The sequence below is a fragment of the Capricornis sumatraensis genome, chromosome 7 (genome assembly GCF_032405125.1).
Source record: "Capricornis sumatraensis isolate serow.1 chromosome 7, serow.2, whole genome shotgun sequence".
In the NCBI taxonomy this organism is placed as follows: Eukaryota; Metazoa; Chordata; class Mammalia; order Artiodactyla; family Bovidae; genus Capricornis; species Capricornis sumatraensis.
Window position 1 is genome coordinate 87,511,897 of NC_091075.1, and position 26,943 is coordinate 87,538,839.

The 26,943-nt window shown below is 37.0% G+C and overlaps 1 pseudogene; it reads right to left on the bottom strand.

Annotated features, from left to right (window-relative positions):
• Positions 1–10,543: 10,543 nt before the first annotated feature.
• On the bottom strand, positions 10,544–23,285 carry LOC138081844 (UDP-glucuronosyltransferase 2C1-like; annotated as a pseudogene).
• Between the last annotated feature and the right edge of the window lie 3,658 nt (positions 23,286–26,943).

Here is a 26,943-nt window from a genome sequence, read left to right on the forward strand (position 1 = left end):
CAAAAAACCGTTCAACTTCAGCTTCTTCAGCATTAGTGGTTGGGGCATAGACTTGGATTACTGTGATATTGAATGGTTTGCTTTGGAGATGAACAGAGATCATTCTGTCACTTTTGAGATTGCACCCAAGTACTGCATTTCGTACTCTTTTGTTGACCATGATGGCTACTCCATTTCTTCTGAGGGATTCCTGCCCGCAGTAGTAGATATAATGGTCATCTGAGTTAAATTGACCCATTCCAGTCCATTTTCGTTCACTGATTCCTAGAATGTCGACATTCACCCTTGCCATCTCTTGTTTGACCATTTCCAATTTGCCTTGATTCATGGACCTGACATTCCAGGTTCCTATGCAATGTTGCTCTTTACAGCATCAGATCTTGCTTGTATCACCAGTCACATCCACAGCTGGGTATTGTTTTTGCTTTGGCTCCATCCCTTCATTCTTTCTGGAGTTATTTCTCCACTGATCTCCAGTAGCATATTGGGCACCTATCAACCTGGGGAGTTCCTCTTTCAGTATCCTATCATTTTGCCTTTTCATACTGTTCATGGGGTTCTCAAGGCAAGAATACTGAAGTGGTTTGCCATTACCCTTTCCTAAAGGAAACCAATTCTGAATATTCATTGGAAGGACTCATGCTAAAGCTGAAACTGCAATACTCTGGCCATCTGATGTAAAGACTTGACTCATTAGAAAAGACCCTGATGCTGGGAAAGATTGAAGGCAAAAGGCAAAGAGGGCAGAAAGGATGAACTGTTTAAATAGCATCACTGACTCAGTGGACATGAATTTGAGCAACTTTTGGAGATAGTGAAGGACAGGGAAGCCTGGCACGCTGCAGTCCATGGGGTCGCAGAGTCAGACATGACTTACCAACTGAATAGTAAAAATTATTACATCAAAAGACATTATCTTATTGCCAGAGTAGATCATTTAACAGTATGGAAAGTTATCACTTTTATTACATGAATCAGATTTTAAGACAAAAGGCATTAGTGCTTCCAATTTTTATATTTTATATCTTAAAGTATAATAACTACTTAACTATTTCAAATTTCACAAAGTTAATTTTTTTATTCTAGATTTCTTTATAATTAATATCTCATCTAAGGAAAAAATGTATATTTATCTTGTACTTACTTGAGCCGTTACTCCTGCTAAAAAAAAAAAAAGACAAATGCCCAAATGACTTACATTTGTTCTAAGATAGTTTTACATTTTTTTCTAAAATAATTATATTTTTGATAGACTTAAATTTGCCCTATGAAAGTAATTTTAGGTCTATCTTGCCTGAGTTATAAACATCAAAGTTCATAGTAAATTATTACTGACTTTAGTTAATATTAGAGAAGGGAATGGAGATCCACTCCAGTATTCTTGCCTGGAGACCTCATGGACAGACGGGTTTGGCATGCCACAGTCCATGGGGGTTGCAAAGAGCTGGACATGACTGAGTGACTAACACTTTGTTAATATATATTACATCGAATAATTTTTACCTCATTAGCAAATTATTGGCTAGCATACTGAAGACAGTCTTTTTGGAAATGAAAGAAAGATAATTTTTTTAATGGAGAATTTGGTGGAATTTCAAAACAAAATCCTTGTCAGAACTCCCTAAAATTGACCTTGTATAGTAAGAGAAGAAGGACTTAGATGCTTTTTTTTTTTTAAGATATATATTTTTATTAAAATTTAACATGTCTCTTCATGTTTACTGCATATGTCAGGATGACACTAGTTAATAAGAAGCCTAATACTTGTGCCTGGTATAAAGATCACAGTCCAGTTTATGAGAAGACCAAGGAAAGTGATGGGATTAAAGAAAAGGAAGAAATGTAAAATCATTTCTGACTAGATGGAATTTCTGATTAGATGGAGAAATTATCCCCATGGCAAATGGTGTTTCAGAGAAATGCATCTTCCTCCAAAGAATCTGAGGTATGGCTCTAAAAAATTTGCTTATTTCTGAATGTGTTTATTGTAAGCAAAATTAATGTAGAGCAGATTTTTTAAATTAAGCTATTTTAAAAGAGTAGTTATTAAATTCCAGTCATTTACTTTTGTTTCATCATGGCATCAACCATGCTAACATGAGAGAGTCAACTAGTTCTGAGAAAACATGAAGTTTTGCAATACAGATTAAGTACTATCATTATTAGTATCTAAATGAAAGGCGATCTTTAAACCAAAGACAAAAATTAGCATTTTGTATTACAAGAGGGATAAAGTCTGATGTGTCATATGAAAAGAAATTGATAGCGTAAAATATGCTTTATGGCATCTGGTGGCTCAAATGGTAAAGAATCTGCCTGCAATGCAGGAGACCCAGGTTTTATCCCTGGGTAGAGGTGACCCTTGAGTTGGGAAGGGTAACCCATTCCAGTAATCTTGCCTGGAGAATTCTATGAACTTGCAGACTACAGTCCATGGTGTCACAAAGAGTTAGACAAGACGGAGACACTAAACAAACCCAGAAATCCTAACAGTTTCCTGATATTCTTGATTCAAAGGGAAGCTCTGACTAGAGTGCCCTGCACAACTCCTTGTGTAGTTCCTTTAGAGAATAAGAAATAACGATTACCTACTGGACCCAAAATCATCTGAGATATTTAGGAAATATGCAATATGATTAGTACTGAAAATAGAGTTAATCACTATGTTCCCAAAACCTCAAAAGGCCTCTCAAATCATTGAACTGAAAACGATGAATGAAGTAAAACAGTGTCTTTAATCATTACAACTTCCATGCAGTTGTTTATCCTCTCTTTGCAAATACGTCATTTTAAAACTTAATTGCAAATTATGTGTCACATACTTGAGTGAAGCCTTTGATCTTTGACTTGATAAGTTAAGGAATGAATACAAACCCAGGAGAGTAAGAAAGGGATCTATTCAAAACAGTGGCTGAATTAATTCAGATGGACCCTATCAAGGTTTCCTGCTCAATTGTAAAAAAAAGAAAAAAGAGAAAGAAAAAGACTACTCTCTTTCTACTTTGCAGTTTTACCAAACTTCTAGCAACAAAACAGGCAACATTTAGTGACCAGAAATATAATAGTTGCCACACATGCTAATAGGAAGCCAATCACATCCAAACAATGGTGCTGGTACCAGGTGAGGTCATGGACCACTGGCTGAAGGTGTTTGGCTCCTTTGTGATGCCTGATAAACTTAATCCAGAAGACTGCTCATTCCAAAGGCTTCATAGGCTGATCATGGTGAATTCTTGATAACTCCATAGCATTTTCTTTTTAGCTAAGGAATGAATGTATAGTCACTTGAAAAATTTCTTAAGAACACAATATATCTAGATATATCTAAATATATTATATATTTAGGTAGACATATATAAAATTGTTATATATTATTAAAAGTACATTACATAATTCTTAATACATTATGTCATAAAAAATCATCAAGGATTGTGTGCTCAGGCATGTCTGACTCTTTGCAACCCCATGGACTGTAACCCACCAGATTCTTCTGTCCATGGAGTTTTCCAGGCAAGAATACTGGAGTGGGTTGCCATTTCCTTCTCCAGTGAATCTTCTGGACCCAGAGTTCAAACCCCTGCATCCTGCATCTTTTGCATTGGCAGTCAGATTCTTTTACCACTGTGCCACCTGGGAAGCCCAGAATGCAGAATGCATTTGAGAGTTTCTTTCCTCATGAGGTATTTTAGATGTGGTGGTCTATCAACTAGAATTTGTTGGATGTTTCATAGTCTTAGTAATGATTGGAGGTAAGGGAGAAAATAATAATTTTTAAACAGAAATAGTATTTTGACAGTTCAGAAATAGGAATGTAGAATATGTAGTTTGAGAATACAGAACTTTGATCTTGTTCACTGACGGTGGCATTGGGAACTTGATAGTAGCAGGAAGCCACATCAAGGGCAGGTCTATGAGAAAGAAATCTTCCCCCTGTCACTTCTTCCATCTCTAGGTTTGGTCTGGAGTGTTAGTCTTAAGAAGAAGCAAGTCTTTAACAGTATCAGGAAATGGTTTCAGTCTGTGATCTTTGTGGCCCTGAATGCCAGATATTAAAAAAAAAAAAAAACACCCTATGGGCAAGAAGTAGGACGTGAGAGTGAGGTAGATGCTGAAATCTTGGCTTCAAGCAACCAAGGGGTACAAGTGCAATGATGAGATGGAACAATGGTAAGAACACTAACCGGTTTAACTTCTGTCAAGAAACAGAAGACCAGAAGTTTGGGTTTAGGTTTTGTAATGGCTGACTTAGATGAACTATTTCCTTGGATCTGGAAAGGTGAAGAAGGGAGGCTATTCTCCCACACTGAAGTGCAGTCACTATTGATGGAGACCATAGAACATTAAAGTATAAAAAAATAGTGGAACAGCATGTAGAAAGTTCTGAGAATGAGACTTTTGAACCAAAATAAAAATTATACACAGTCCTCTTGCCCTTCGAACTGTGCTTTTAAACTGTGGTGTTGAATAAGACTCTTGAGAGTCCCTTGAACTTCAAGGAGATCAAACCAGTCCATCCTAAAGGAAATCAGTCCTGAATATTCACTGGAAGGACTGATACTGAAGCTGAAATTCTAATACTTTGGCCACCTGATGTGAAGAATGGACCCACTGGAAAAGACCCTGATGCTGGGAAAGATTCAAGGCATGAGAAGAAGGTGATGACAGAGGATGAGATGGTTGGATGGCATCACCAACTTGATGGACATGAATTTGAGCAAGCTCCAGTAGTTGGTGATGGATAGGGAAGCCTGGCATGCTGCAGTCCATGGGGTCTCAAAGAGTCAGACACAACTGAGCAACTGAACTGAACTGAACTGTTGCCCTTTGATTAAAAAAATACACATATGGACAGGCCTTTCTTAATTCACAAGAATTTAAGGAATAAGTAACTTTGATATATCTCAGAAAAACAAGGAAACAACTGCAACAAAAGTTCCAAGACAAAGAAGCAAAATATTTGTCAGATTAAAAAGTAATAAAAACAGAATCTTTCAAGAATAGAAAGATGCAAATTAATAAATAAATAAAGTGTAAATTTCATAATTATAACCATATAAATACTAAACTAATGCTAAACAGTATTGAATATGTGGTCATGGACAAGAGGCACATGTTGTAAACTTTGATAATGTTGTATTGATAATATAGCTTGCAGAAATTAATATGTGGTGTTTAAGAAATACAAAATGGAAGTTGAGGATTGACTTCAAATAAAAAGTCATTCTATATTGACCAAACTTTGGAAGCATTTACAAGATAATTATTCTAATCCCTATTGTCAAAATTTGTTCAAAGATTTATACTAAATTTTTAGTAATAATTTATCTGATATTCAAAAATTATTCTTCCAAAGCCTGGAAATTCTTTTAATTTTAATGTTTTTTCCCACATAATTTATTTATTTGATGTTTGTGAGAAAGAATAACATAATAAATATAATTATTCATAGTTAAATTCCTAATTTATTTACTCACTTATGATCACAGCTAAACTTTGTTGTACAAAGTGCCCCACAAGTTATTCATTGAAGCAAGTTTCAATTTATCAAAAATTTGTAATTTCATCTAATATCTCTTCACCTCTCCAACTCCTAGTTTCTAGTAACCACCACACTTCTGTTTCTGTGTGTTTTATACACAAATATAATATCTCACAATATTTTTTCTTCCTTGATTTATTTCATTTAGCATGATGTCATGTGATCACAAATGGCAAGATTTCCTATTTTTTTTATTGCTAGTAATATCCTTTTATGTACATAAACCACATATCCTTTATCCTTTTATTCACTGACAGACATTTAGGTTGTTTTCATATCCTGGCTATTGTGAACAATGTTGATGAACACGGGAGAGTGAATATCTCTTTCATATCTTTTCTGTTTCCTTTAGATAAAAATAGGCTTCCGAGGTGGTGCAGGGGTAATGAATCCACCTTGCAGTACAGGAGATGCAAGAGATGTGGGTTCAATCTCTGGGTCGGTAAGATCCTCTGGAGTAGGAAATGGCAACCCATTCCACTATTCTAGCATGGAAAATTCCATGGACAGAGGAGCCTGGTGGGCTACAGTCCGTGGAATTTCAAAGAGTCAGACATGAATGAGCATGCATCCTGGCTGGCTGGCTTAGACGTATAGGCAGAAGTAGGCTTCCTGGATAGTATAGTAGTTCTGTTTTTAAGCAATAGTTCTATTTGTAATTTTTGAGGAGAATCCATACTGTTTTTCCATAATCTACTGTGTTCCATCAAGAGTGAACTAGAGTTCCCCTTTCCTCACATTCTTACCAACACTTGTTCTATTTTGTCTTTTGATGCCAGCCATTCTAACACGTGTGAGGCCGTGCCTTACTAGAAACTTGATCTGCATTTCCTGATGCAACAATACAAGAGAATACAATACAACTCTACACATGGACATCACCAGGTTGTCAATATTGAAAACAGATTGATCATATTCTTTGCAGCCAAAAATGGAAAAGCTCTAAACAGTCATCAAAAACAAGATTGGGAGCTGACTGTGGCTCAGATCATGAACTCCTTATTGCCAAATTCAGACTTAAATTGAAGAAAGTAGTGGAAACCACTAGACCATTCAGGTATGATCTAAAACAAATCCCTTGTGATTATACAATGGAAGTAACAAATAAATTCAAGGGATTAGATCTGATAGACAGAGTACCTGAAGAACTATGGATGGAGGTTTGTGACATTGTACAGGAGGCAGTGATCAAGAACATACCCATCAGTTCAGTTCAGTTCAGTTGCACAGTTCTGTCCGACTCTTTGCGACCCCATGAATCGCAGTGCGCCAGGCCTCCCTGTCCATCACCAACTCCCAGAGTTCACTCAGACTCACGTCAATCAAGTCAGTGATGCCATCCAGCCATCTCATCCTCTGTCATCCCCTTCTCCTCCTGCCCCCAATCCCTCCCAACATCAGAGTCTTTTCCAATGAGCCAACTCTTCGCATGAGATGGCCAAAGTACTGGATTTTCAGCTTTAGCATCATTCCTTCCAAAGAAATCCCAGGGCTGATCTCCTTCAGAATGGACTGGTTGGATCTCCTTGCAGGCCAAGGGACTCTCAAGAGTCTTCTCCAACACCACAGTTCAAAAGCATCAATTCTTTGGTGCTCAGCCTTCTTCACAGTCCAACTCTCACATGACTACATGATCACAGGAAAAACCATAGCCTTGACTAGATGAACCTTTGTTGGCAGAGTAATGTCTCTGCTTTTGAATATGCTATCTAGGTTGGTCATAACTTTCTTTCCAAGGAGTAAGTGTCTTTTACTTTCATGGCTGCAATCACCATCTGCAGTGATTTTGGAGCCAAAAAAAAAAAATACCCATGGGGGGAAAAAATGGCAAAATGGTTGTCTGAGGAGTCCTTACAGATAGCTATGAAAAGAAGAGAAGCGAAAGGCAAAGAACAAAAGGAAAGATATACCCATTTGAATGCAGAATTCCAAAGAATAGCAAGGAGAGATAAAAAAGCCTTCCTCAGCAATCAATGCAAAGAAATAGAGGAAAACAATAGAATGAGAAAGACTAGAGATCTCTTCAAGAAAATTAAATTTTTCATGCAAAGATGGGCACAATAAAGGATAGAAATTGTATGGACCTAACAGAAACAAGATATTAAGAAGAGGTGGCAAGAATACACAGAAGAACTATACAAAAAAGATCTTCAGGACCCAGATAACCATGATGATGTGATCACTCACCTAGAGCCAGATATCCTGGAATGTGAAGTCAAGTGGGCCTTAGGAAGCATCACTACGAACAAAGCTAGTGGAGGTGATGGAATTCCAGTTGAGCTATTTCATATCCTGAAAGACGATGCTGTGAAAGTGCTGCACTCAATACGCCAGCACATTGGAAAAAAATCAGCAGTGGTCACAGGACTGGAGAAGATCAGTTTTCATTCCAATCCCAAAGAAAGGCAATGCTAAAGAATACTCAAGCTACCACACAATTGCACTCATCTCACACACTAGCAAAGTAATACTTGAAATTCTCCAAATTAAGCTTCAACAGTAGGTGAACTGTGAACTTCCAGATGTTCAAACTGGACTTAGAAAAGGCAGAGGAACCAGAGATCAAATTGTCAACATCCACTGGATCATCAGAAAAGCAAGTGAATTCCAGAAAAACATCCACTTCTGCTTTATTGACTATGTCAAAGCCTTTGACTGTATGGATCACTATAAACTGTAGAAAATTCTTCAAGAGATGGAGATACCAGACCACCTGACCTGCCTACTGAGAAATCTGTATGTAGGTCAAGAAGCAACAGTTAGAACTGGACATGGAACAACATACTGTTTCCAAATCAGGAAAGGAGTACATCAAGGCTGTATATTGTCACCCTGCTTATTTAACTTATATACATCATGAGAAATGCTGTACTGGATGAAGTACAAGCTGGAATTAAGATTTCTGGGAGAAATATTAATAACCTGATACACAGATGACACCGCCCTTATGGCAGAAACAAGAAGAACTAAAGAGCCTCTTGATGAAAGTGAAAGAGGAGAGTGAAAAAGTTGGCTTAAAGCTCAACATTCAGAAAACGAAGATCATGGCATCCGGTCCCATCACTTGATGGCAAATAGATGGGGAAAAAGTGGAAACAGTGACAGACGTTATTTTCCTGGGCTCCAAAATCACTGCAGATAGTGACTGTAGCCATGAAATTGAAAGATGCTTGTTCCTTGGAAGAAAAGTTATGACCAACATAGACAGCATATTAGAAAGCAGAGACATTATTTTGCAGCATTGCCCATCTAGTCAAAGCTATGATTTTTCCAGTGGTCATGTATGGATTTGAGAGTTGGACCGTAAAGAAAGCTGACTGCTGAAGAATTGATGCTTTTGAACTGTGGTGTTGGAGAAGACTCTTGAGAGTCCCTTGGACTGCAAGCAGACCCAACCAGTCCATCCTAAAGGAAATCAGTCCTGAGTGTTCACTGGGAGGACTGATGATGAAGCCGAAACTCCAATACTTTGGCCACCTGATGTGAAGAAGTGACTCATTGGAAAAGACCCTGATCCTGGGAAAGATTGAAGCTAGGAGAAGAAGGGGACAACAGAAGATCAGATGATTGGAGATGGCCCCACCAACTCAATGGACATGAGTTTGAGTAAACTCCAGCAGTTAGTGATGGACAGGGAGGCCTGGCATGCTGCCGTCCATGGGGTAGCAAAGAGTTAGACACAACTGAGGGACTGAACTGAACTGAACTGAACTTATACTTAGTGACATCAAGCCCCTTTTCATATACTTGTTAGCCATTTGTGTGTCTTCTTCAGTCAAGGAGAATTTTTCCCCTATGTTTTCTTCTGGGAATTTCATGGTTTAAAGTTATGTTTAAGTATTTAATGTATTTCTAGCCAGTGTTTGTAAGTGATGGAATATAGGGGCCCAAATTTCATTCTCCTTCATATTATTATCAATCTATCCCAGTACTATTTAATGAAGAGACAACCATTTTCCTATTGACTATTTTGGTTTTCTTTTCAAATTACTGTTTGGCATGTGAGGGTTTATTTCAGTGTTCTCATTCCTCTCCATTGATAGATGCATCTGTTTCTATGCTAGTACCATACTTTTAAAATTAAAAGACGCTTACTCCTTGGAAGAAAAGTTATGACCAACCTAGATAGCATATTCAAAAGCAGAGACATTACTTTGCCTACTAAGGTCCGTCTAGTCAAGGCTATGATTTTTCCATTAGTCATGTATGGATGTGAGAGTTGGACTGTGAAGAAGGCTGAGTGCCGAAGAATCGATGCTTTTGAACTGTGGTGTTGGAGAAGACTCTTGAGAGTCCCTTGGACTGCAAGGAGATCCAACCAGTCCATTCTAAAGGAGATCAGCCCTGGGATTTCTTTGGAAGGAATGATGCTAAAGCTGAAACTCCAGTCCTTTGGCCACCTCATGTGAAGAGTTGGCTCATTGGAAAAGACTCTGATGTTGGGAGGGATTGGGGGCAGGAGGAGAAGGGGACGACAGAGGATGAGTTGGCTGGATGGCATCACGGACTCGATGGACATGAGTCTGAGTGAACTCCGGGAGTTGGTGCTGGACAGGGAGGCCTGGTGCGCTGCAATTCATGGGGTCGCAAAGAGTCAGACAAGACTGAGCGACTGAACTGAACTGAGCTGATTCCCTTATGGAGACATCATGGTAATTGTAACTTGTGTATATGCCAAAAATTCAAAGCCAAACTCAACAAACAATAAACACCAAAAAACAAGGTTAGATTATATGGAAGCCTTAAGCCTAGGCACAAAACTGACTGTTTCTTCAATAGCAATGATAATTTTTACCTCATTATTTAAAGAAAATTTTGCAATATATTTTCCTGTAAGTGATGCCAGGCTTAAAGCAAGAAAAAAATCAAATATCCTTAATATTTTTTTTCTCTACAGTTCACTTAAATTGATGTTAATAATACCAATAAATTTTCCTACATTTTTAAGCACAATTTTAGGATATCTTCATGAATTTTAAAATAGCTGCCCCTCAAAAAGTAAAATTATCTGACCTTCTGTGCAATCGTATTAAACTTTTCTTCTGAGAGGTTTTTGACCATTGACTCCAGAGTAAACACCACGATCCCATCTTTTCCAGAACTTTGTATAAACTCTTTGAACTCCTGTGAGGAGAAGAGTCTTTGTAATATGAAAGTTTACAATTACAAGAATAAGACAGTTGCACACTTTTCTTAATGTTTCTGAATTATTAGAACAATTCTGTCTCTTCATATGTTAACCATTTCAGAGTATAAAGTTTGACCTGAAATCATTGGTTATTAAACAAATTAAAAATGATTTAAATTGGAGGTTCCCTCTCCAATTTATATGTGTGTTTACAAATTACTGATTATGTGTTTTCTGCCATGTGTTGAGCTCTTTACATGTATCATTTAAATCTAAGAGAAATGTATATATTTATAGATGAGTAATCTATTTCAATAAGGTTAAGTAATTTCTCTAAGTTTATACAGCTCTAGCTGACTGAGCCAAATTTCTAAGTAAGCTTATTAATTGTAGTCAATTATTATATGTAGCATTCTCTATTCTCTTCCAGCACCCTCTCCACAATGCTCCAAATGAAGATCGTTTGATTCCTGCTTTAAGTTAAATAGTTCTGGTGCTTCACTTCATATTTAGCCTTGGATGCTAATACCATTTTCATTCATTTTTCTGCTGAAACATAGTCAGCAAAATGATATTATTTTGGTACATTCATCTTGTTCTGTTTGTTTGTTTGTTTGTTTTAATTAGCAGTTTTCTTTTAGCCGTATATTCTTTGTATAAGCTTCCAAGAATACATTTAGAAGTGAGGTAGCCATATAAACTTCCTGACCAGATAAGAGATGTAGAAATACCTGTGATGCATACTATGAAGATAACAATAATATAACAGAAATATATGACTTTATATTCAAAATAGAAATAGCATATCTAGCCATGCTGAAGTAAAAAGAAATCTTTCTATCCTTGTTGAACTGCTAACAAAACCAATCCAATCAATTAAGAGAAGGAAAAAAAAATGTGTAAAACTTGAAATGGAAACACAGGGAAGAGATTTATTTCAAGGGGTTGACTCACATGACTGTGGAGGCTAGCAAGAGTAATCTGCAGAACAGCCCATCACATCAGGAGACTCAGAGAAGAGCCACGGCTGCAGTGCGGGTCTGATGGCTGCCCACTGGCAGAATTCTTTTTTGCTTGGGGGAGTTCAGTCTTTCATTCCATTCAAGTCTTCAACTAATTGGATGAGCCTTGGCCATATAATGTAGGGCAATTTGTTACTCAAGGTCCACGTATTTAAATATTAATGTCATCCAAAAATACCCTCACGGAAACTTCCAAAGTCATGTTTGGCTAAATACCTGGGGACCTGGCCCAGGCAAGTTGACACATAAAATTAACCATTACACTATATTTATAGATGGATTGACATAATCTGTAAATTCATCAATGTAATATCACTTTACCTCTATGGAACCGACCTGTATTAGAAAATAGATTAATAGTCAAGGTTTAGACAAGATCTGGAAGATGTAGTCCCCTACGTACTCCTGCTGAAAAAATAAATTTTTATAGATATCCAGTGAAATTAAATGCACAACAAAATTAAGAATGCAATGGCAATCCACTCCAGTACTCTTGCCTGGAAAATCCCATGGACAGAGGAGCCTGGTGGGCTGCAGTCCATGGGGTCACTAAGAGTCAGACATGACTGAGCAACTTCACTTTCACTTTTCACTTTCATGCATTGGAGAAGGAAATGTCAACCCACTCCAGTGTTCTTGCCTGGGGAATCCCAGGAACGGGGGAGCCTGATGGGCTGCCATCTATGGGGTTGTACAGAGTCGGACACGACTGAATTGACTTAGGAGCAGCAGTGACCCATGACACTACCATTTCACTATTGGATATAAATCTCAGATATATGCAAAGGTTTGCAATTTTTCCTCCCAATATTCCTTACTGTATCATAGAGATGGGGACACCTAACTGTCCTTTGTGGGGAATAAATAAAATATGGTAAATATATATACCAAGTATCTCTGCAACAGTCAGAAATAATGAAATATATTTACAAATAGAAACTTGGATACATATGAAAAAAATTCCATAGACTAATAAGGTTGAGAAAATGTGAATTATAGCTACCTTGTGGCTCAGCTGATAAAAAATCTGCCTGCAATGTGGGAGACATGGGTTCAATCCCTGGGTTGGGAAGATCCCCTGAAAAAGAGAAAGGCTACCCACTCCAGTATTCAGGCCTGGAGAATTCCATGGACTGGATAGTCCATGGGGTCACAAAGAGTACGACATGACTGAGGAACTTTCACTTCACTATCCTTTATATAATTTAAAAATTCAAAAAATTTCTACAGATAGTTTGAGGATCCACAGTTTTCTATATAAATTGCAATGATATAAATATTAACTACATTTGACTGGGTGCTCACTGGTTGAAGAGTAATGGAAGAAAAGAAGATAAAGAATGAATACAAGAAATGTAAATCAAAAGAGATGCCTGCCATGGGCCTAATTATGGAGTAGAATGACTTGAGAGTATGATTAATACATCCTATTGCCCTGAGAACCATGAAAAGCAAAGAAAAACAAATTATCTAATTCCACAAACTTATGTTTTGGCATCCAAAATCAAAATGACATCTTTTATGATGGCTTTCCTGGTGGTTCATATGGTAAAGAATCTGCCTGCAATGCAGGAGACTTGGGTTTGATCCCTGGGTTGGAAAGATCCCCTGGAGAAGGGGATGGCTACCCACTCCAATATTCTTGCCTGGAGAATCCCATGGACAGAGAAGCCTGGTGGGCTACAGTCAATGGGGTGGCAAAGAGCTGGGCACAACTGAGCAACTAACACACATGATGTTGTCATGGGAGGGATATTTCTCAGTCCTCTCTCCAACCTTTTCATATGTCTTTCTTACCAGGAAGAGATGAGCTTTGCTGTGGATCCCTAGTTGGGTCCCCTTCCCTAGAGGATTGTTGTAGTGCTTTAAGAACACACATACTTTGATAAGTGTGGCTGTCCCTCTACTTCTTCAATATATGGACCCAAAGGTTAAGAAGAAAAGATCCTGGGACTTAGTTTCTTTTTCTTTTTTTTTCCTTTTACTGTTTACAGAGATCTCATTAATAGCTTCCCTGGTTGCTCAGTGATAAAGAATTTGCCTCCCAAGCAGGTGATGCTGGTTCAATTGAAGGGAATGGCAACCCACTCCTGGAGAATCCCATGGACAGAGGAAACTGGTGGGGTACAATCTATGGGGTCACAAAGAGTCAGACACCACTGAGACTCTGAGCACAAAGGAGCATTAATGTGACATAGCTGCCTGACTATTGGTAAGATTTTGGCTCAAGGGAAGAAAGAGTTGTATACAGTTGAATTTAACCAAATATTTCAGGCTAATTTACCAAAGGGCACTGCATAGGGATTAAGACACAAATGTAGAGACATTACTTTGCCAACAAAGGTCCATCTAGTCAAAGCTATGGTTTTTCTAGTAGTCATGTATGGATGTGAGAGTTGGACTGTAAAGAAAGCTGAGCACCAAAGAATTGATGCTTTTGAACCGTGGTGTTGGAGAAGACTCCGAAGAGTCCCTTGGACAGCAAAGAGATCCAATCAGTCTATCCTAAAGGAGATCAGTCCTGGGTGTTCACTGGAAGGACTACTGTTGAAGTTGAAACTCCAATACTTTGGCCACCTGATGTGAAGAACTGACTCATTGGAAAAGACCCTGATGCTGGGAGGGATTGAAGGCAGGAGAAGAAGGGGACGACAGAGGATGAGGTGGTTAGATGGCATCACCAACTCTATCCACCTTCTCCAGGGGATCTTCCCAACCCAGGGATCAAACCCAGATCTCCTGCATTGCAGGCAGATTCTTTACCATGTGAAACACCAACACTATGGAGTTTCGAGTAAACTCCGGGAATTGGTGACGGACAGGGAAGCTTGGCAAAATGCAGTCCATGGGATCACAGAGTCAGACACTACTGAGTGAACTCAGCTGAACTGATTCTCAGCTTATCTCCCTTATTTAAATCTTGCTCCATTCTGAATAATTTAGTAGGCCATATTTATGAAAGGGTAAGTTGTATCATGTTGCTGCTTAAAAATTATACATTGATCCTTCACTGACCTTAGATTTTTTTATTATTATTATTTTATTTTTATTTTTACTTTATTTTACTTTACAATACTGTATTGGTTTTGCTATACATTGACATGAATCCACCATGGGTGTATATGAGTTCCCAAACATGAACCCCCCTCCCACCTCCCTCCCCATAACATCTCTCTGGGTCATCCCCGTGCACCAGCCCCACGTATCCTGTATCCTGCATCGGACATAGACTGGCGATTTGTTTCTTACATGATAGTATACATGTTTCAATGCCATTCTCCCAAATCATCCCACCCTCTCCCTCTCCCTCTGAGTCCAAAAGTCCGCTCTAACAAGTGGTGCTGGGAAAACTGGTCAACCACTTGTAAAAGAATGAAACTAGATCACTTTCTAACACCGCACACAAAAATAAACTCAAAATGGATTCAAGATCTAAATGTAAGACCAGAAACTATAAAATGACCTTAGATTTTAAAGAATACTTAGTATTGCTCATTTGATTTTTTTATGACCTATCCTCTAATCACCTCTCCAGCCTAATTTCTCTCCGTTCAAACCCAACAAGCCATCATTATTGAATTTCTACCAGGATTTTGAGTGGACCATTCCATCTCTATTTGTTCTTTTCTATAATTATTATACTATCCTTATTATGTCCATTTTTAGACTAAGTTATGCAAAATAACTTTCAACTTCAAAATCTCAGTAGCCTAAAACAACACATTGTTTCTTTTTCATGTCATATGTCCATCTATTGAGCTGCACCTGTTGCTATATTCTTTAATCAGGACTTAGGTAGACAGAGTAGCCACTCTGGAACACACCCCTTTGACATCACAGAGGAAAGGAGAACTCTGGGGTAAGTGCTACTGACAGTTGAATGCTGGACCTGGAAGGGATTCATGCAACTTCAGTTCACTGTCATTGCCCAGAGAGTATTGGACAATTCCACTAAACTCAGAGGCTAGGACCATTATTTTTGGCAAATATCTGGTATATTTGATAAGCATCAGTAAGGATTACCATGATAACATGGCAAATACTTAAGGGTAGCATAATATTAATAGTCTAAGGTGGATAATTCCCATTAACTCTTATATCTAGTTTTTCAGTTTGAGAGTCAAATACTAAAAATGGTAGACTTGAAATCATTCCAGGAGGTAAATACTCAGAGAAGTATGAAGAAGCACATTTAATTTACTTTAGGCAAGGGATTTGCAGGCTTGCAATGCAGTCCTGCAACAAATTCAACATTAGGTAAGTAAGGGTATGGAAATTCATAGTCCCAGTAAGTTCGAATCAACCACATTTCAGCTTTTCCCATAATCTTATGTAATGTGGTAGGTTTTCCTGGACAAAATGAAAGAGAGGAAAAGCTGTCTCATATGTTAAGTGGGGCATGTTTTGCCAAAGAATTTTCTAAGAAAAATATTTAAAGAACCAATATTAGTTCTATGCAACCCATGAGAAATCAATAAGCCTTCCCCCCTCAAGAGTAAACAATACTGAGATTATGATAACTAAACATGGATTTAGGTATGAAATAAAGCCAAAAACCTGTTTCCTTCTCTCTGCCAACAGACTCTTTCTGTTTCTGCTAAGCCTGAGCCCAGCTGCATGCTCAGAATCAGCATGTGCTCCTAGTTTTTGTTCATTCAGCCAGAGGTCCTCAACCTACTATGGTAGTCTCCTCTTCTGGAATTCCAATTTATCTCACCCTCACTGCTCCAAAAGTGGCTGATATCTTTTAAAAACAGCATTTGTAATTTATCCATCTTTTCTTCTGGTGTTTGGTACTGTTCTTCCATAACTAAATACATCCTATCAGGAATGAAAATCCTGTAATAAAAATTTGAAAGTAATGACCTTCTTTCCTATACATAATTATAATTCCTGTCTCACAAGACTTTGTTCTCTTTGGTGAAGATAGAGCACTGCATAATAATTTGATGGTGTAATATTTGCCATTTTGACATATTTAGCTGATAAACATTACCAAAGGGTGACTTTTGAACTGAAGTGGAGACCAAGTGAACATGAACTCAAATTAGTGACTCTGCATTGAGTTATCTTCCTTAGTTTGGAAGCAGAGCTTCATTTCTGAACTATATTTAATTACTGTGGCATAAGAACCTTACCCCAAAGAAGGCAATGGCACCCTACTCTGGTACTCTTGCCTGGAAAATCCCATGGACAGAGGAGCCTGGCAGGCTGCGGTCCATGGGGTTGCTAAGAGTCGGCACAACTGAGCAGCTTCACTTTCACTTTCATGCATTGGAGAAGGAAATGGCAATCCACTCCAGTGTTCTTGCCTGGAGAATCACAGGGATGGGGGAGCCTGGTGGGCTGCCGTCTATGGGGTCACACAGAGTTGGACACGACTTAAGCGACTTAGCAGCAGCAGCGGCAGCAAGAACCTTACCCAGAGTTTGGTGTCCTTTTGAAATATGTGCTCCATATCACTGATAGGAGGAACCCATATCTATCTGTTTTCTCACCACACAGCTTTTTGAATATTTTCTTGATGTTCTAAGTGTGATGAAGTTTTGATCAGAAAATATAAGGATTTTTTATCTGATCAGAACAATCTTTTTATGTAAAAGATCACAAACAAATCTCAGTAATTTAGGGGCTCACTCTGTTAATGACACAGGTATTAAAAATCCAGTTTCAGATCCAAGACAGACCCCATACTGGAGCCTTACTGGTGTTAACCAGGGGTATAATCTTATTCACTTTGTGTGAAGTTTCTCTCTCATGCTTTATTTTAATGACAGCTTTACTGAGATGTATTTTATATGCCATACAATTCTTCTTTTTAAATAAACAATTGAGTAGTTTTTAGTACATTTGTAACATTATGAAAACATCACCACTGGCACATTGCTAAAAGAATCTGGCTGCCAATGCAAGAGACTCAAGAGATATGGGTTCCATCCCTGAGTCAGGAAGATCCCCTGGAGTAGGAAATGGCAACCCCCTCCAGTATTTTTGACTGGAAAATTCCATAGAAGAGGAGCCTGGCGAGCTATAGTCCATGGGGTCACAAAGAGTGGGACATGACTGAGCACACATGTGCATGCATATACACCACTATTAAATTCAAAAGCAAACTTATTACTCACAAAAGAAATCCTGTATCCATTGGGCATCATTCTTCTTTTCTAAACCAGTAACCTATTTTTTTCTTTACTTGCCTGTTCCAAAATAATTTTATTTCCCTTAATATAAATGAATTCATACATTATCATGTCTCTTTCATTGCCTTCTTTCACTTAGCATAATGTTTTTCAAGGTTCACCTGCATGGTAGTATGTATCGGTACTTCATTACTTTTTGTTGCTGAAAGATTTTTGTTGAGATATACTTCATTTTGTTTATTCATTCACTGGCTGGTGAACGTTCGGGCTGTTTTCATGTTTGTCTACTATGAATAATGCTGATATGAGCATTCATGTATATGTTTTCTATAGACATATGTCATCATTTTTAAACCTAGGAGTAGAATTGCAGAATCATATGATTGTTCCACTAACCTTCATATTATCAGATGACATCTTTTTCCTGTTAATTCTCCACTCCTAATTTAGTAATCTAGAGTGGTAAAGAACCCACCTGCCAATACAGGTTAGATGTTTAGAGATGTGGGTTCAATCCCTGGGTCAGGAAGATCCCCTGGAGGAAAGTACTGGCAACCCCCTTCAGTATTCTTGCCTGGTGAATGCCATGGACAGAGCAGCCTAGCAGGCTGCATTCCTTACAGTCCCACAGAGTCAGACATGACTGAAGCAACTTAGCATGCATGCACACACACGTGCACTTAATGCATCTTATTGAAATGAATCTGATATTGTAGGAGAAATAAAAAAGCAGTTTATTTGAATAAGGAGATTGTGAGACAATATCTCAAATCTGGAAAAGCATTTCGGAATTTCCAAAAGCAATGCTACATTTGATGTAATGCTAGAGCATTTGCTGAATATTAAATGATTAAAGAATTATTTACATCCTTTAAGAAAAGCATAAGAAAGTGTGCCTATGCTTTGTTTTGTTATTTATTATTGATTTATTGTGGACTTTTGTGTTCTGATACTGTGAAGTTAAAAACTTGAGTTATATTTCTGTCTGTTAAAAAATCATCTATTAAATTATGATTCTGTTACCCCTTTAGACATTGACCATTTTTGTATCTAACCTAACAGTTCTTTTTCTCCCAAAATGTTTATAAATATTTCCTCAATATATATTTTGAAACAGATACCACCTTACTCATTTCCTTTTCAATTATTTGAATATATCTGTGACATGATTCAGTTTATAATTGTATAATTTATGTTATCCTTTTAAAATATGAAAAATATACTTGAAATATACTTTAAAGTGAAGATCCTCAATGGATTCTGAAGAGCAAATGTAATAGCATTTTAAAATTTATGAGAGTCAAAGAAATGTTTTTCTTCTATTTACCAAGCCTTTCTTATTCTTTCTCAGATTGTCGATATATTCCCCCAAAAGAATGCTCTAGTGTGCCAAGAGTTAGGAATAAATCAGAGACAGAGTTATATCCTATCACTATTCCTTACTATAAAAGAGTTTTCAAAACTGAGTACAAAGTTGCTGGAACCAGAAGTAGGCAAATAGCTTCAGTCCAGCTGTAGATCAGTCACTGCTTGATCCGTGACTCAGAAAATGTCACCAGAAGATTTTCAGTTTTCTTTTCCTACTTTTGCCTTTTGCAGCTTGGAATCTCACTTTGTAGCAATTTTGTCCACATTTTTTAGGGTTGATTCTAGAGATATAAGCACCTGTTTCTGTCACAGAGTGCTCAGAAAAAGCCTCCATGCAACACACTGACCTTGATTAATTAGGTCATATACCTTTTTTGAATCTGTGGCATATTTCTGGGCAGCATACTTCAATAGAAGCACTCATATTGTTTGTGAGTTGTAGAAGAAATAGCTTCTCAGAGGAAATTTTGAACAGATATCTTGAGAAAAATGAAGTGGCTACATAAGACAAGAGATCACAAGTGTATGGAAAACAATTATTTAGGAATAAGCTTAATATTTAGTAATGATAGGGTTTTAGAGATATTGATACTTCTGTTAAAAAATAGCAACAAAGAAAACACTTTTAAAATTCATGTGGAACTACAAGACTTCAAATAGTCAAAGCAATCATGATAAAAAAGAACAAAGATGGAGGCATCACAGTTTCTGATTTTAAGCAATACCAGTCAAAATGATATGATACTGGCATAAAGCAGACCCACCGATCGATGGAACAGACTCAAGAGCCCGTAAATGAGCCCATACATATATGGCCAACTAACATTTCACAAAGCAGCCAAAAATATTCAGAGGAGGAAGACAGTCTTAAATAATTCTTGCTGAAAAAACTGGATATTTACATGCAAAAGAATGAAATTAGTCCCCAATTTTACTTCACTAGAAAAATTAACTTGCAATGGAATAAGAAGAATATGAATGGAAGTCCTGAAACCATAAAACTCTTAGAAGGAAATATAGGGGAAACCTTCAGACATGGATTTTGGCAATGATTTTTTAAAATATGACAAAATCATGTGGTAAAATTAAAAATTAAAAAGTACAGACTAATTCACATTATAAAGCTTTTGAACAGCAAAAGACATGATTAACAAGATGAAAAAGCAACCTATGAAATGAGAGAAAACACTTACAAACCATGTATCTCATTTGTTGTTATTATATAAAATGTCTAAGGAAGACAAAGAATTCAACAATGGAAAAACCAAATAATTCAATTAAAAAATGACCAAAGGACATGAATAGACATTTTTCCAAAGAGGATACTCAAATAGTCAGCAAGTATATAAAAGTGTTCTCAACATCACTGATTACTAGAGAAATGTAACTCAAAACCACAATGAGATATCAACTTTCACCTATTAGGATAGCTATCATTAAAAAGAGAACAAATTTTATACTGGTGGGGATGTGGAGAAAAGAGAACCCTTGTGCTCTGTTAGTGGGAATGTAAATTGGTAAAGCTACAATGGAAAACTACGGTTATTCCTCAAAAACTTCAAAATAAAACTAATACGAGGCACTCCCATGTCAGTTGTATCATTATTGACAATACACATATATGGAAACAATCTGCTTTTCAGTAAGTGAGCGGACAAAGAAAATATGGTTATATAAAAAATATATATATATATTAAGTCATGAGCAAAAGGAACAATCTGCCGCTTGCTTAACCAAGAATGGAACTTGAAGGAAATATGGTAAGTAAAGTAACTCAGAGAAAGACAATTATTGTTTGATATTCTTTAAATATGAAATCTAAAAAGAAAGTGAAACAAAAAAAGAAAAATAAAGTCACAGAGAACAGACTGATGGCTGCCATATCCTAGGGATAAAGGATAGACACAGAGGTGAAGGTGGACAAAAAATACAAACTTCAGTTTTCAAATAAGGAAGTCCTGGGGATCTAACGTACAGCTTGGTAACTGTCGTTAATAATTGTGGTTGTTTCTTAGTCACTAAGTACTGTCTGACTTTTTTGCCCCCCATGAAGTGTAGCCTGTTAGTCTCCTCTCTTCATGGGATTTTCTAGGCAAGAATACTGAAGTGGGCTGCCATTTCCTTTTCCAGGAGATCTTCCTAACCTAGGGATCAAATGTACTGGCAGGCAGACTCTTTACTACTGAGCCAACAGGGAAGCCCATCGTTGTTAATACTGTATTGTATATTTGAAATGTGCTAAGAGAATAAGTCTAAAGTTCTCATCTCAAAGAAGAAGAGAATTTTAACTATGTGTGGTGATGAATGTTAACTAAAGTTACCTTAGTGATCATTTCAAAATATGTACAAATATAAAATCATTATGTTGTATACCTGTGATGAAAAAATATAGTTTTAAAGCAGCACAAGAAAAATTTAACATAAAAAGTTCTCTGCCATTTGAGCCAACACCCTGCTTCCCTTTAGTATACATTTTGCATCTCCATTGTACATTATCAAGATCTCCCTAGAAGATACAGGAATGTCTACTCACAATAAAACAAAAACAAACAAAAATTACGATTTCCTCCTGGCACCAGCAAAGTAACTCCTTAGGAGATAGCATTCCTTCCTTAATCTCTCAAGAGGTCACAGTGACCCACCACTCCCTTTATTGGCCTCTGTAAACTGTCAGTATATTACTCTGATGTAAAACCCTTTATCTCAAAAACGTATAACTGTTCTCTGACTTCTAATTGGTGAAATGTTCTCCAGAGCTTTCTGAAAGACTCTCTCCTGGGTTATAATCCTCACATTGGCTCAAATAAAATTTTCCACTTGTTTCTTAGGCTAATTATTGGCTAATTTCTTCATCCACACCTGAAACTAATACAATATTATATGTTAATTATATTTTTTAAAAATCTAAATAATGCAACTAGGATACTGCCTTCTCTAAGAAAATTATTATATTGTGCAAAATCATACTTAGCACAATTAAATAAATTAAATAAATGCTGCTTTAAAAAATCAATTATGAAAAATGAAAAACAAAGGGGCACACAAACTTACTGAAATAGAGAAAATCTTTTTGTTGGAGTCAAAGCTCACTAATTGACTTTAATGTATTTATGAACAGAACTAACAACAGGATGACAATGAGATAAATTTCAACATCTAGAGACATGGTCCTTTACAGAAAAATCTTCCATGTTTCTCTCTAGGGATACAAGAGTAGAGAAACCAAGATTTATATATTTATTTTCCAGTTTCACGCTCACCACATTCCAAGCCCAGGAATCAGCCAACCAAGTGTTGATAGGATGCAAATAAAAAGCTTGAAAAAAGAGATTAATCAGAAAGAAACAGGGTATATAAAAATAGAAGCAAAAAAAGAGAGAAATAGTCCAGGGTTATGGAACTTACACTGTCAGATTTGAGTTTTCCAGATACTTGAAAAAATTAGTAACATCAAACAGGATATATGGGAAAATAAAGAGAATATTTCTTCTGTGATGCATATTTTCAATACACAATGATCTGAAACAAAACAAAAAACCAAAAGCTTAAAAAAGGAAAAATTAAAGAAAAAGTTATTATTTTCACTCAAAACAGTTAAGCAACAGAATCTCGTATCTCACTTAAAACTTTTCAAAGGTTTCATATAGTCAGATAGACACTCACATTATACGTATGAAATAAGAATCATTATTGCATGCAAATTTCTCTTACCTAAAAACTCGCTGTAATACTCATTCCATTCTGGAAATGAATAATGTGTAGATATCACCTCACTCATGGTATACAATAACCATTTCTCCAGCCTCTGTATAAAAGTCATACTATCTGTCAGTCTTGATGTGACATCAGGAATATATGAAGAAAGCATAAGAAGCCTAGCACACAATCTCAATGACTTTTTCATAGGAAAACTGCAAACAATATATAAATGGAATATTGATGAGTTCAGCCACTAATTCTCCACAAAGGCTTAAAGGGTCAGCAATACAGATATCAAACTTAGCTGTCTGTAGCCTGCTGAGTAGTTCCTTCTTTGTGACAGCATTATCACATATTCTTTTGGCTGTTGCTAAAAAAATTTTGATCATTTTTATCAGTTTTACTTGCCTGTCCCATCATGAAAGTTTTGGCAGTTCAAAAGAAAGTGTGTAGAGACCAGCACTGAGTTCTTCCATGAAACTTTCTTTACTTATTGGAAGTTGAAGAATCTCCACGTTAAAGGGAATCTTGAATGATCAAACAGAAAACTTGTTGAAGGTACCAGGATGGTTATCTCATGCCCATGAAAATGGAGTTCATCCAGAATAACTTTTAAATTAATCCAGTGACTAAAATCCATGGGCCATACAAGTACCTTCCCAGTAGTCCTTCCTTTCAGGGTCAAAGAACGATAAATGTAGCATGAAAAGGACACAGAAGCCTTTTGCAGTTTTCATGACATTAACTGTGCTCAAACAAAATCTGGGTTTAAATCAAGTTCATGAAACTCACAATCCAAAGGTCTCTCTGAGATTCACAGTCAATTTATAGATGCTTGGGCTAAACTTTGAGTTGTGTACTTTGCATTAAAGATTAAAAGGAAATACAACTGTTTTGATGGAAAGAAAATTATCAATAAAGTCAATAAAATGAGTTACAAAGAAACCCCTCAAAATGAGAGTTTCCAAACTTATTTTCAGTTCAGTTCAGTTCAGTTCAGTCACTCAGTTGTGTCCGACTCTTTGCGACCCCATGAATAGCAGCATGCCAAGCCTCCCTGTCCATCACCAACTCCCGGAATCCACCCAAACCCATGTCCATCGAGTTGATGATGCCATCCAACCATCTCATCCTCTGTCGTCCCCTTCTCCTCCTGCCCTCAGTCTTTCCCAGCATCAAGGTCTTTTCCAATGAATCTTTAGTTGATATCAAAAAAATAAAAGGGATGTGAAGTTAAACATAAATTCATAATGATTTCTAAATAATGTTGAGAAAATCCATCATCATCTCATGTGTATTCAATGAAGACTAGATTGTTTTAGCAAATAAATAAATAAATGGTGAATAGATGGGAAAATAATGGAAATAGGAAGAGACTTTATTTTGAGGGGCTCCAACATCACTGAAGATGGTGACTGCTGCCATGAAATTAAAAGACAATTGCTCCTTGGAAGAAAAGCTATGACAACATAGAGAGTATATTAAAAAGCAGGGGAAATACTTTGGTCAACATTATTTTAGACAACAAAGGTCCATCTAATCAAAGCTATGGTTTTTCCAGTAGTCATGTATGAATGTGAGAGTTGGACTATGAAGAAGGCTGAGTGCTGAAGAATTGATGCTTTTGAACTGTGATGTTGAAGAATACTCTTGAGAATCCCTTGGACTGCAAGGAGATCCAACCAGTCCGTTCTAAAGGAGATCAGTCCTGAATGTTCATTGAAAGGACTGATGCTCAAGCTGAAACTCCAATACTTTGGCTACCAGATGCAAAGAACTGACTCACTGGAAAAGACCCTGATGATGAGAAAGACTGAAGGAGAAGGAAGAAGGGGACAACAAAGGATGAAATGATTGGATGGCCTCACCGACTCACTGGACATGAGTTTGAGCAAGCTCTGGGAGTTGGTGATGGACAGGGAAGCCTGGCATGCTGCAGTCCATAGGGTCACTAAGAGTTGGACACAACTGAGCAACTGAACTGAACTGAGAATTTTTTTTTTTTTTAATATTTTGGATATTTTTCTCTGCTTTTATTTGAATGTTTGTTTGAACAGGATAGTCTCTGTAGTGTTTTTCTTACTGATAAATCTGCTAAATATTCAGATAAGAATGAGGCCATCACTTACTGCCAGATGGAGTGACTATACATACTTTGAGACGTTAAGGCAGAGAGATTTAGATCCAAATGTTCTGATGCTGAATTCAGTGTTCTCCTGCTAAATCACATTTATCTTTAAGAGAAACAGAGAAATATATCTTTTCACTATTAGTGCAGCTTATTTAAGCTCTGGTTCTCATCAGACTAATGTTATGTTGACAAGAGATAATTTATTAATAGAGTGAAGAAAGGAAGTCATGAAGAACATAACTTGATAATATTATCCTTCTATCCAGCAAATCTAATTGCATTATCTTTGCCTTCTTGTTCTAAAATAATTTTTATAATGTAAAATTCCTTTTTTTTTGCTTGAATTTTTGCAACTTGAACTCACTACACTCTGTAGAAATGAATCCAATGATATTTAGGGACATTTGCTTAAAAAGTTTATTTTCCTCAAGTAATTAAACAATAGAAATATATAATTATACCATTGTTATAAGAATAGTTGTTTCTTAACAAAAATATAATCGTGTAATTATCCAACTCTTTACTATTTCTATACATTCTACTCCAAAATTATAAGTCAATCTATTTACATTTGTAGACTTCACCATTATAGTCATTTATATATCTAATCTGGAATTACTACAGAACCCTTATGGTCTCACTGCTTCAAATCCTGCACACATGCAACTCACATTCCATAGAGAACTTTTGCTGCAGTTTAAATTGTGTCTGACTCTCCGGGACTGTAGCCCACAAGATTCCTCTATCCATGGGATTATTCCAGCAAGAATATTAGAATGGGTTGCCATTTCCTCCCCCAGAGGATCTTCTTGACCCAGGATTGAACCAGCGTCTACTGAATCTCCTGCTTAGCAGGCAAATTCTTTACCACTGAGTCACCTGGGAAGCTAGAGAAACTTCACTGATTTTTTTTTTAATTCTCTTTCACAAATTTTCTTACTTGAGTCCAATGTTTCAATAACTATATCTTATATAGATATTAAAATCTATGCTCTTTGAAATGGCCCACAAAATGCTGACTTGATTTCTAATCTTATGTTGTTCCACATTCCTTCTCCATTGACATCAGCTTTCTTTGAGGTTTTCATGGTAAGAATTTCTTCTCTGGAATGACATCAGCAAGACTGCAGAATAGGAGATCTCTACTGTCATCCCCATAGAACAATGATTTTGGTAGTTATCTCAGGATGAGCATAACTTTCTGGGAATCTGAAAGCCCGGTGGAGAAATTTCAGCCCACCATGGGAGGAAATAATCCCAAGAATGTATGCATTGAAGAGGGTAAGATGAACAGTTTTGCTTTTTCTGTCACTTCTTCCCCAATTATCATGGTTCAGTGCCACAAAAGATCCATGTAAAATGTAATTTCTCTCACATGGAGAAAGTGAAATTGTATGAGTCAGTACATGGTGTCCCAACAATACGGAATGCCTCTTTTTTTTTTTTTTTTTTTTTTAACCTTGCCAAGATTACTGAGTCATCTACAAAGCTAAGGGGTTACAAGAGGCTGGTATCATTGCTGAGTCTTAGAACTCCTCAAAGCAATGCCACTAACCACTTTGTGGTTCTTCCTACTAAACAATTTACAGACTCCATCAGGTGGACTTCCCACCATCTCCTTGGACACCTCATCTTCAGACCAGTCTGAGTAGCCACAGGCTTTCCCAGTGTTTCATCTGTTTCACTCACACCACTCCGCTCCTCCTCCCTAAACCACAGAATCATCTCCTCTGTGCACTGCCATGGACAGCAAGAGTTAGCAAATGCAAAAATCTGACCCATATCTGTAGTACTGGGAGAATACTCACAACCTTGAACATTTCAGGACACTACACTTAAGAGGACAAATGGGAAACTCTCAACATGAGGCTGGTATTGTGGGATCAAACGGAGATACACAACTTAAATAAATCCCC